This window comes from Elephantulus edwardii, unplaced genomic scaffold, assembly GCF_000299155.1.
Source record: "Elephantulus edwardii isolate Elephantulus edwardi_28Jun2011 unplaced genomic scaffold, EleEdw1.0 scaffold00002, whole genome shotgun sequence".
NCBI classification, from domain to species: domain Eukaryota; kingdom Metazoa; phylum Chordata; class Mammalia; order Macroscelidea; family Macroscelididae; genus Elephantulus; species Elephantulus edwardii.
Genome location: NW_006399752.1, coordinates 33257497 through 33269785, shown reverse-complemented (window position 1 = coordinate 33269785; position 12289 = coordinate 33257497).

The following is a 12289-nucleotide window of genomic DNA, read 5'->3' as shown; positions in this document are numbered from 1 at the left end:
GGAGAAGCTGCAGCCAGAGTGCTCCTTGGAGGCAAAGATGATGCTTGATGTCACACACTTTGGGCTTGTTTGCTAGGAGAGGTTATTCCTTGGAGAGGAACATCAGGCTCGGGGAGGAGGCTCAGCGAAGGGGAAGCCCCTCAACCAGGTGGGCTGACACAGTCACTGCAGCAACGGGCTTGAGTGTGTCACAAGTGACACAGGATAGAGGGTTCAGGTCACTGTACGTAGAGCTGTTATGGGTCATACTCGACAATGCCTAACAACAACATTCCAAGGGAATTGCTCAGCTAAGCCACCAGGGTTGCTCCTGGGGCTGGCTGGAGTCCACTCGCAGCTCGCAGGCAAATGGCCAGCAGAGGGTAGGACGACATCAGGTGCCATTTGTGGCCCAATACCTAACATGTTGGAACTGAAAGGTCAGTCGTTCGAAGCCACCAGCTGCTCCGAGGGAGACAAGTGGGTAGTCTCCTTCTGGAAAACCTGATACAGGGTTGTTAAGAGTCAGAACTGACCAGACGGCAGTGGGTCAGTGTGATTCCAAGTCATTCTGCTGGGCTTGTTTCCTGTTTACTACAGGAAGTGCCTCAACAAACCCCTCTAGGTTTTTCAGGGGGGCACACTCTGAGGTGGGGGCTGGGTCAGTAGGTCTGAACGATCCAGGTTGGATGGACTTGCTGATTGGGCAGGTTGGTGGGGGGCAGAGGAAGTGGGGGTGCCCCAGTTGGGGCCTGGCAGCGGGCCTTGAGTTCCAGAAAACAGGGCTGCTTTGGCAATGGTGGCCGGGCTGGGGACCCTCCTGATCCTCTGTCTGGTCATCTGTAAAATGGGACCAGCAGCCCCACTCGGTGGGACACGAGATCTCAAATCCTAACCTCTCTCCCTGCTTTTGTTGTTGTTAGGTGTCATCAACCCACGTACAACTCAGAGACCCTATGAACAACCGGTGCAAACCCTGTCCTATCCAGTGCCATCCTCACAATCTCGGCTACACTCCCTATACACGGTAGGGTCACTGCCAACTTCCACTGTAGCAAAGACTTGGTGAGGGCTCAGAAGGGGCAGGTGGGTCCTGGAGACAAGGTGGGGGTTGATGAGCACCCCTTCACGGTGCCTTCTCCGAGCTTCCCTCAGGTGTCAAAGATTTCAGGACATGCCTGGAAAACACCCCATGTACAGAGGAGAAAACTGAGACCCAGACACAAGCAAGCAACTAAGAGCTGGTGGAAAGATCTGGCCTCTGAGCCCTGGCTTTGCCATGACGGATAGTTTACTTAGCCCCTGGGCCCAGTGTCCCCTCTGTGAGCAGGGAAGGTAGAAGGTACCTGGTGGAGCTATGGAGGGACTCTGAAGGCCCAGCACTGGGGCGCTGGACGGAGGGAAAGGTGTAAGTGGGCAGGTATGCTCAGGTCAGCCCCCTGCCAACTGCAGGCTCCCAGCGCTAGCTGTGGAGAGGGGGTCTCCTGAGTCCCTTTCAGACACACACCAAACAGCACCTCCTGCGACCACACTTCTAGGCCCCCAGGAGCCCCTCCTGTCCTGCCCAGTGGCCTTGCCAAGTCTGGAGGCCCCTGGCTGGAAGCCTAAGGTCTCCCGTCCTAACCTGGACTCTGGCCAGCTCCCTGACACAAGCAGGCCTGATGGAGGAGGGGCCTGTGGTCACTCATCACCAGGCATTGTGGGAATGGAAGCTCCTGACTTAGATCAACTCTCCACGCAGTCGCTCACCGCACTGGGCACTTTCTTGTGCCAGGACCCCAAGCTGGACACAGGGAGCCAGTGGCCTCACTCATCTGCACTCTGAGCCGTTATTTACTCAAAATAAAACCAAGATCTGTTTACCAATCCACTTGATTGTAGTTGGACATCTGGGCTGTTTCTATGTTCTTGCAATGGTGAATAATGCTGCTACGAACATTGGTGTACAAGTCTCCCTTTGTGCCTCAGTTCTCATTTTCTCAGGATACATTCCAAGCAGTGGAATAGCAGGTCATATGGAGTTACTGTGTTCAGCTTTTTGAGAAAGTGCTAGACTGTCTTCCAGAATGGCTGTACCATTTTACAATCCCACCAACAATGTATAAGAGTTCCTTTCTCGCCACATCCTCTCCAACATTTATTACGTGTTGCCCAACCAGAAACAAATGAATTGAGAAATTATGGTACATTCACACAATGGAATACTATGCATTATGCAGGAGCAAAGATTTTGTAAATCATTACCTAACTTGGGAGGGACTGGAGAGCATTATGCTGGTTGAACCAACTCAGTTCCACAAGGATAAATATTGTATAAAACCATTGTTGTCGAATGAGTATAAGGTTCCAAGAGGGGGAGGGTGGAAGCAGAGGGATGTGGATGTGCAGGGGGAGGGGAGATTAGTCATGGAGCTGTACAATTTGAAGAGGGAGTAAGAGAAATTGGAAGAATCTGTTCTGGAAAACAATGTATTCTAATTTTGTAAATAAACTAGTATAATAAAAAAAAAAATTAAATTCCCTATTTCCCCAGTGAATTCCACCACATGGCACCTCCATGTGGGGCAAAGTAATTTCTCCGGGGGTTTTCGTGACCACCGTATGGAAAGACGCCAGGCCTTTCCTCCTCGGCACTCACGCCCTGCTCCACACGCTTGAACTGCCCAACTTTTGGTTAGCAGTTAAATACGCTTAGCCATTTGTGCTACAGAACTCAGTTCTCTACTGCTGCATGAACAAGCACCCTAAAATTCAGCAGTGAGAACAGCACCTGCTTGGGATCTCATAGCTCCCAAGGGGCAGTGGAGGGGAGACAGCCAGGTTCAGGGAGGTAAGACACCCTCCCCTCACTGTGCTGGCTCAGGAAGGTCACCTGGTCCGTGCTGACCTCTGCCTGGTGACCTGGGGCTGGGCGCCAGGCAGTCGACAAGGACAACAGAAGGAAGGGGAAGCCGTGGGAGGAAGGACGCCACGTCCACACCAGCCGCCCTGAGAGCTTCTGGAATGTGGTGGATTCCAGGGTGCTCTGGGTTTTCTCACCCCCCACACCCCACCCAACGTCGCTCAAGGCTGCCCCTCATCCAGCATCCCTGAGGGACTAGCCTTACCTGTTCACACTCCCTGCCAGCTGTCCCCCTTTCCCGTTCAAACTCATCACCTCCAACCACAATCCTGGCTCAGGGCACACAAACTGCCCCTCATCCCACTGCCTGCACTGACTGTGGGTGGGGACAGCTTGCTCTTCCTGGGTCTCCCTGTGACAGCTGGGGGATCCTGTCCACGGCTGACCAGCGGGGTGGCTGAAGAGTCCACACAGCACCCACCACTGGCATGTCCTGACCAGGGGGCCCAGCTCAAGTGGAGACCACCCCTGCCTGCCAGCCCTGACCACCAAGGGCAGGTTCCCTCTGCTCTATTTTCACTCGGCAAAGCATGTGCCATGTCTATTTATATCAGTCCCCGGCTTGGGTTTGTGGCCATCGTGAAACCTGGCCGGGCCTGATCGGGCGGGAGCCACATTCGGGGTTTTCCAGGGGGAAGAGAACGCAGGAAAGCCAACTCCCTTGGCCTCAACTTGACATTGGCTAGATCCAACAGAGACATGAAGTCAATCAAGTCCACCAGTGTAAGATCAAGAGGCTGCCTCGGGTGGCTAGCTGTCCCCAAGGGGCTCCCAGGCTGACCTCCCTCTGAGCCCCAGCATGGCCCAAGGAGGGGGTTACACCAACAGAGCCTCAAGACTACCTGGCACCCCTGTGAGGCCCAAGGACCCTATATACCTGATACCGTACTGTACCCCCCCGCCCCAAGAGACATGTCAAAGGCCTTGTCCCATCACTATGAACGGGACTCTGCTTGGAAGGTCTCTGAAGCTGTCACCTGTTAATATGAGGTCATTATGAAGTCGATGGCCCTGCAGTGAGATGGTTGGATACAGTGTCTGCAACAACGGGTTCTAACCCAGCAGTGACCATGAGGCTGACCAGGACCGGACAGTGCTCCCTCGGCACTGGGTGTGTGGGGCGCTCTGAACAGGAAAGGGGTGGAAAGGTCTACCTTCCGTGGTCTCCGCAGGTGACTCAGCCAGTCACAGAACTGGCTAAGTTTAATCGCACAGGTCTGAACATACTGCCCTTGGACAATTCTGACTCACGGTGACCTGGTGTTGTTGTTGTGTACTGCGGAACTGAAACGAACCCACAGCTGACCCTCCCAGCGGGCTTTCAGGGGCTGTAAACCAAACAAGACGAAACTGCCCTGTCCTCATCCCTCGGAGCTGCTGGTGGATTCAAACCGCATACCTTTGGTTTGCGGCACCGCTTCTTAGCACTAGACCACCGAGCTCCTTTGGCTGGTTAGAGCGTGGCGCTAACAATACCAAGGTCGCGGGCTGGGTCCCCTAAGGACTACAAGTCACGGTGACTTATAGGACAGTGGAACTGCCCCCGTCAGTTTCCCAGTGCCGTCAATCTCGACGGAGACAGTCAGCGACATCTTTCCCTCATAGAACCTGTACCTCATTTGGTAAAGGTCACATTTTCAGTCAGCATCCGAGCACTTAAGCATTGTGCCACCATCTCTAGGAGTGGAAGCCTGGGGTTAAGGTCAACAGCAATAGCCCGCAGCCTGTCTGGGTTCCTCAGGCCCCTGCTCCAAGCGGGCAGGGCAGGGCTCCAGCTCAGGTGCTCCCCAGTTCTGCCCCTTCCTCAACTTTTGACCACAGACAGGCCAACAACAGCCTAACAAGGAGAGAAGGCTCACCTCTGATGTTTTTAATGCTAAAAACACATTTTAGAAACACTGGCGATCAAAAGCCATGTTCCAGAACCTTCCGTGACTCTTTCATGAGCCACCCAGGTCCTTAAATCCCTAGGATCCTGTCACCTAGCCATTGAGTGACTGTCAGCCACTTAATAAGCACCCACTATGTAGGGGGGTGAAGATGAGGAAGCGTCCTAGCTCTGTGGAGCTCATGCCTGAGACGGACAGACTCATGGACTGCCTCCACCACAGTGGCAGGGCACAGGATCCCTGTCCTCTCTGAGGGGCCCTCTCTCTGCCCCTCGTCCTGTAACATCCTGGGGGAAGGCGCAGCTAAGCTCCTTTTGAAGACTGACCCTGTTGGTTCTGAGCTGCAGGGACAAGCCACACAGGCTGAGTGAATGACACCCCAGGAAGGGGCCTGGGGAGGGAGGGAGGGAGTAACTGCCCCATGTGAGGGCTGGGGGGCCTGGAATGGGGGCACACCAAGCCGTTGTGAGGAGCCCCCTTGCCAGGTTTACGAGGCGTTAAACACTTGTGGAAGGAGACTACTCATCTTTCTCTAGAGAAGCTGCTGGACTTTCCGTTAGTAACACACCACTGCACTACCTGAGGCCTTCCGAGTAGGAGCAAATGATGGGGCGAAAGGGGTCCTGGCCAGGTCTCCTGGGCCTGCATGTTCCGACCAGGAGCCAGCTGTGGAATCTGTTCAGGCCACAGTGTTTACACCACCTGCCTGCCCCTCGCCCAGCCTTCCCCGCCCTCTCTGTCCCTCATCCTGTAGCACCCTAAGCTCCAGCCAGCCTCCCCTCCCCTCCACACACAATAACCACAGCCTGCATCTCTGAGTTCAGCAGAAGGAAGACGGGAATACTGGGGACCCTTCTCCTGTCACCTGCTGCTGTCTCTGACGTTCCCCCTCTCTGGACCTGTCTTGGCTGAAGTCGTAATCGCTGCACACTCTGCAGTGAGAAGCCTGACCCCTTGGTCCTGGGTGACAGTCCCTCCTCCCCTCACTGTGTCCTTGGACACTCAGATGACCCTGTGGAATAGGCTCCCCTGGGAGCGAGGAGAGGAGCGTGGGAACTTGGAGAAGGTACATTCCGTGCTGTAATTCCATCCTCAGGAAATGAAACGAAACAACAATTGCTGATGTAAATCGGGTTCCAAGAAGACTTGCGTGTCACGTGCTCTTTGACTTGGCCAAGACTATTCTCGCTGGTCTCACCCTAGAGGCTGTGGAATTTTCTAGGAGCCTGGGTGTGTGTCTGTCTAGTCTCTAGTCTAGGGACAGAGCACTAAACCAAGAAATCTCAAAGGCACTACTAGTGGATGTCGGGCCACCCTCCAGGACAGAGGAGAACTGCCCTGAGGGTTCTGAAGGCTATAATCTCAATAGGGTCAGACTGCTCTGTCTTCTTCCTGTGCAGTGGTGGAACCACCAAATGCCTTAACAGGAGACAGACGTTTTTAAAGGGTAGCCAGTGTTCCAGAGTGAACAGTGTCCTATACTCTCTCTAGAAGGAAGCTCTGGAGGCCTTATCTAGTGGATAAAACGCTGTGCTGCCAATTCAAAGGCAGGAGGTTCGAATCCACCAAGTGAGAACAATAGGCACTCTCCTTTCACGTGACTTACAGCCTCTGAAAACCCGCTGGACGATCAGCTGTGAGTTGGTTCCAACTCGACAGTACTAGGTTTTACCGTTAGCCCCCTAAGAGAGCTCGACGCCACAGGCCCTGCGGATCTGTGGTGTCAGCCCCAAGGCTGTACCTCTCCGGTGGTTCAAATTCACCTCCGGCTCCTTGGGATAGACGCTCTCCTCCAGAGCGATCCATACAGCCTCCCAAAACCCTGAAGGTCATCAGGGAGTTGGTTCCAATTCAAAGACAATGAGTTTGAGTTTGTCTTTTTTTCTTTGAGCCTCCCAAACTGTGAGAAAATATATAACAGTCTGTTTGTGAAAACTACCCTGCTGACGCGTTCAGGTTATAGCAGCATGGGGTACCCCATCCTTCCCAGGCCTGCCTTCCATCACGCCTTCCTCCAGCACAAATGACACCGTGAACAGACCCTGAAAGCCTGTGTTGCGACCAGGACAAACCTCAGGTGGACAGCCACCTGCACCCACAGACCTTTCCCTCCACTGCTCCCAACGTAGAAGACCTTTATCCTTCAACACAAGCCCAGCCTGCAGGCCCACCTTCAAGTTCCACCAAGAGAGGCATGCCAGAGACCCTGCCCACTCTCTCCAGCAGATCCCATCAGGGTCACTGCCCAGTCCATGATGGTCACACTGGATGAGCTGAGTGCAGGCTGTGTCCCAGGCCACTGGGCCCTTTCTAAGGACTCTGGGGAGTTAGGACCCATCAGCAGCCCAAGGCTAACATCAACCTGCTTGTTTTTAAAAAACACACTCCGCAGCCTTGTTCCACTGGACCTGCTGAGACTGCTGCTTCTTCAGGGACAGCCTGTTTCTGAGGCAACACCCACACAGCTGATCCAGTGTGACCACCATGGACTGGGGTGGGCACCCTGGGTCCCGACATCCATGCCTGCCTGGCCGTGTGACTGGTCTGGGGGCACCCAACCTGCCTCGTGACGCCTCCAGCTGTGATATTCAAATCCAGGCCTCCAGACCCCTAGTTCAGGGCCCAATGGCCATCACGAGCACTGGACTAGGAGTCAGCGGACCTGGGTTTGGGTCTCTGTTTAGTGAGGTTTCTACTTAAGTTTTACAGAAGAGAAGTTGCCACATCCCCTCATTCCACTCACAGACCGAAACACCCAACCACGGTGTCTGGTGGACTGGCACTGCCAGTGACCCCAGGTGCCAGGGCACAACTGTAAATGTTTACTGATGCCCGCTGCCACGTTTTCCTCCCATGAAGCTCTGGTGGGTTAGAACATTAGAGACCACACTCTAAACACTGTGCCACCACTGTCCAATGCCCATAGTCTCTGATGCACCACTAGGTAATATTAAAAACCTGTCCAGGAGGTCTCTGTTCACTGCACCCACACCCCAACCTGGGGGCGGGCAGGAGAACTGCGAACCTATCGGTTCACCTAACTGCGGGCCTGGCCTCAGGCTGGGCCTGGGCCCAACGGTGCCATCTGAGTGTCCATGTGAAGGACAAAGCTGTTGGCGTGGTCTCACTGGGCAAGCCAGATTTCCTAGGGTACCAAGGCCAGGAGCTAGGAGTCCATCATCATGGCCAGTGTCAGGTCAAGGGGACCTAGGATGCCCAGAGCCTTCTGGCTCTCCCTTCCCTCTGTCCCGAGGCTCCCCAACACAGGCCCTCCGGCCACATCTCGTGCCCAGGTGCTGGGGGTGGCAGCTCCCCTTGTACCACCTCACTCCCGGCGCCCCGCCCAGACCCTTCCCCCTCGACAAGGCACACACCTCCCCACTGCCCACTCCCACTGCCCTGGCCCGCGCGTCCGGCCAAGCGAGCGCTGGCACCAGCGGTGTCACTAGCAGTGTCCGAGCCTCGGAGGCCTCGCGGTCCGCGCCCGTTACCGCGGCACGTGTCCCCATTGTACAGGCCTGGACGCGGAGGTTCAGTGGCCGAGCCAGGATCCGAACCCAAGTGTCCAGCTCCCGGGTCCAGACCGTGCGTGCGAGCCGGGACCAGCCGGCCCCTCAGGGCGCATGCGGGAGGCTTGGGGCCCGTTCCCGCGTGGGCTGATCGCGGCGTGGACACTGCCCGCCGCTGCGCTCCGGCCGCACTGGCACCGCCGCGCGCCAGGCAACCTCTCTCCCGCGGGGCGGGCGGGCGGGCGCAAGAAGCACACTCTTTGTCTGCGGCGCCCCCGCCTCTCCCCCGCCCGCCAGCCCGCCACGTCCCCTGCGTCCCGCCCGCCCAGCGCCGACCCAGCCAATGAGGGGCGGCGGCGGCGCGCAGCGCCCGGGGTGTTGTCCGAGCCCCGCCGGCCCATTGGCTGCGCTCGGCGCCCCGCCCGCGCTGCGCCGGCCGGGCCCGAAGGGCGGGGGCGCGGCCCGAAGTGAGGGACCCCTGGCACCAGCGGACGCGCGGGCAGTGAGCGAGGCGCCCGGGGCGAGGGCAGGGTCACCGGGCGCGCGCTGCCTCGCCGTCACCTTGACTCCGGGCCACCCAGGGCTCCGCACCAGGAGGCAGCGGCCAAGCCGAGCTGCAGCCCCACCAGCCGGGGCCCCGACGGCGGTCCAGCCTGGGCAAGGACCGGAGGAGCAGGGCGGCCGCGCTGGGCACCAGGCAATGGCGCTCGACTTCCTCGCTGGATGCGCCGGGGGTAAGATGAGCAGGGCGCGCCGCGCGCGTGGGCATCCGGGGTGGGCGAGGCCAGTCCACCTGCGCGCTCTGGCCCGGCGATCCCGGCTGGGGCATCCCCGGCTGTAAAATGCAATTAATTACCAGATCCTCGCCTCGTGGGGCTGTCGTGGGCTTAACATCATGCCCGGCGCGTGCCTGGCGCACTGTCCGTGGAGAACACATGGGTTTTCAGGCCTTGGGGCACATGCGGACTGGTAGCCCAGGACACTGGGGCGTGCCCTGGGAAAGTTGGGCAGGGAGCATTAGGGACCAAAGACAGGGTGCCTCCTGTGCCCTGGGGGCTGTGGCTAGGGGCAGAGGTCAACTGTAGATGACCAAGAAGTTTGTCTGACTCCAGAACCTTCCCACAGCTGTCGAACAGGGCTGCAGCTCAGAGGGACACCTTTTGAGTTGGCCTGATCCCAGGCGCTAAGTCACACATTGACCTGCCTGCATTCCTGCCTCCCGCGGAGTTCCCTTGAGGGTGACCAAGGGGGCTTTTTGCGCCCAGTGGGAAAGCCTAATGTTCTCTGCGTAAGGCATCGTGGCTGAAGCTGGGGCTGTGGTGCTGGCACTTCTCTGGAACCTGTAACCGGGACAGGGCTGGATGGAGTCACTGCGAGGCTGGACACATCACTGCCCGTTTTATCCTTCAACTTCTCTGCTGAAAGGCAGAAATGGTGAATCTATCCAACAGATATTCATAGCAACAGTACCATTACTGGTTCAGATCTGGGAACACAGCACAGGATGCGGGTTCCCAGGACCTTCCCACTCTGACATTACTGGTGGTCTGTGGCCTCCAGAACTTCATCTGTTTAGGTTGTTGGACACCACCAATTTTAGGTGTGGAGGGAGCCATGGAGGAGGTATGACTACTGGCTGTCTTAAAACATTTCAACTCCTGGGGTCCCAGCTCCTTCCTGCTGTGCCCAATGCTGGTTATAGGGCATTGATCTAAGGAAGCGATGTGTGCTGGAGAAGTTAGGAAAGTCCAGCCAGTTACTCATTAAAGTGGAAGCTGCTGGGGCTGGGGAAGGGGGTGTCATCTCAGATCTCTGCAGGGTGATGGGAAGTTCTTCCACATTAAAGGTATGAAGTGAGGAGGGAGTGTGGCCTCTGAAGGTCCCCACTCTGCACTTGCCTCCTCCTTCTGCCTTTCCTCCCCCTCCATCTTGCCACCACACCCCTTGGTTTACAGCTTGGCGGAGACCCCTGACCACCCACTTGGTAGTAGCCCCTCAAGGGAGGGTGCTATCCACAAGCCAGTTGCCCCATCCCATTCTGTAAGGAGAGGAAGGTCTTTTCCTGGAGTGTGGATGTCTTCTGGAGTAGTAGTACGTAATCAGGTGTCCTGGGAGCCTGGGGCTTTCTGGCAGGAACCTTACCCTAAGGCCTGACCTGCTTCAGACTGCCTCCTGCTGCCCCAACATGCATCTAGCCCCTCCCCACTTCCCTGCTTGGAATGTCCTCTAGGCCCGCCCTCCCAGCATGGGCCAGCCAGGTGCCACATCCAGTGGTGAGCGCAGGCCCTGCTGTTCCAGTGCTGGGTTGGGAGGGTTCAGTAATGTGGGGTTCTTCTGCTCCTCCCTGGAAGACTGTCTGCCTAGGGACCATCTGTGGCCTCTTTTGACCATGAAGCCCAGAGAGGCAAGGGGGACCTGGAGGTTGTCCCCTTGCTCACAGATAGGAGTTAGAGGGATGTGATGTGGGTAAAAGAGGGGTGTGTCACTTCTTCCCCTCCCCCAGCTGGAGCGTGCAAGGCAGCCAAGCCTATAGGACCGTCACCTAATTGTGTCATATGCCAGCCTCTGGACACCCTGCCCTCCCAGAGGCCTCGCCCTTGGGGCGTTCCTGCCTGGAGTCTAGTGAGGCCATCCAGGAATGGGAATGCCCCACCTCAAGGCCTGGAGGGGACGCCCATTGTGGCTGGAGGGGAGGAGCAGCCCCTTAATTCAGAAGCTGGGAGGGAGGGTGGCATACCTGGTCAGGTATGTAGCCTCACCCTTGAAGGGGGTGGCACTTGGACTGGCATCACTTTGATTGCAATCTCGCCTGGTGGGCAGAACAGTCCCTGCCCTGCCCTGCCCTCCAGATTGTGGGCCCTGGATGGCACGGCCCTGCCCCAGCACAGACAGGAACAGGGTCAGAAGGCACAATGGTGGGTCATCTTGATGCCCCTCCCACCACCTGGCTGCCAGAAGCCTCCAGGACTGGCGGGCAGTTGGTGTTGCTGCCTGGCCTCTTACCCTTATGCTGTGGGATGAGGGCCGCTCCTGAGAATCCAGTTTAGGTAGGAGTTGGCCAGTGGCCTTGAGCTTAGGACGTGGGGCTCACCTCAACTGCCGTGACTGGGCCTCTGTATTCTAGTCGCACCTTGCAGCACAGGAGACCAGATGGAGATGGCTTTGGGGGCAGAAGCCATGCCTCTGTGCCCTGGGTGAGAGGGTGACCCCTTTCTGAGGGCACAAAGGCATGCCAGGAGAAAGTAGACACCATTATCACCCTGGGATTCTGAGTCCTTGCCTTCCTAAGGGCCTCGAGCCAGACTGATGGCCCAAGGCTGCTAAAAGCTGCTGGGAGCAGGGCTAACTTTCCCCACAGAAAGGGACCCCACAGCTGGGTCTGGCGCCGCTGGGGGCATTAGAGCCCAGAGGAGGGGCTTACAGCAGGAGGGAGAAGAGGGATTAAGCAAACACCCAGAGGTTGTTTTGTGTTTTCTAGCTACAGCCCAAGTAAAGAGGTCCTAGAACTAAGGTTTTCAGATTTATAAAAGTCAAAATATGAAGTAAAATAAGAGGAGCAGCCACAGGAAAAGACAAAATGCGGCCGGACACAGTTAGTCGTAAGGGTGGATAGGAGACCTGCCAGGAGTCGTCCTGGTTACGAAAGAGAAAAACAACAACAACAACAAAAAAAAAACGGGATAGGAGATAAATAAATAATAGTAGACGTTTGTTCTGGTCTGAAAAAATGGAGGCGTCTGTGTCGTGAAATCCCTGGTGAATTCCCAGAAAGAGAAACTGACACACTCTTGGCACCTCCTGGAGAAATTCCTGATTCTGATAAAATCTCTGAGCCTTCCGGAGTAAATGAGTTATCACCATAAGGAGAAGAAACACATCGGCAACAGACTTCTCTTCTGCAATGTTGGCAGCTAGAAGCTGGGAAATGGTGCACACCCCACCAGCCTTACCCAAACATGGTGCTGCCCCGTAGGGGTATAGACCTCTATTTCAGGGACATTTCTCCCATG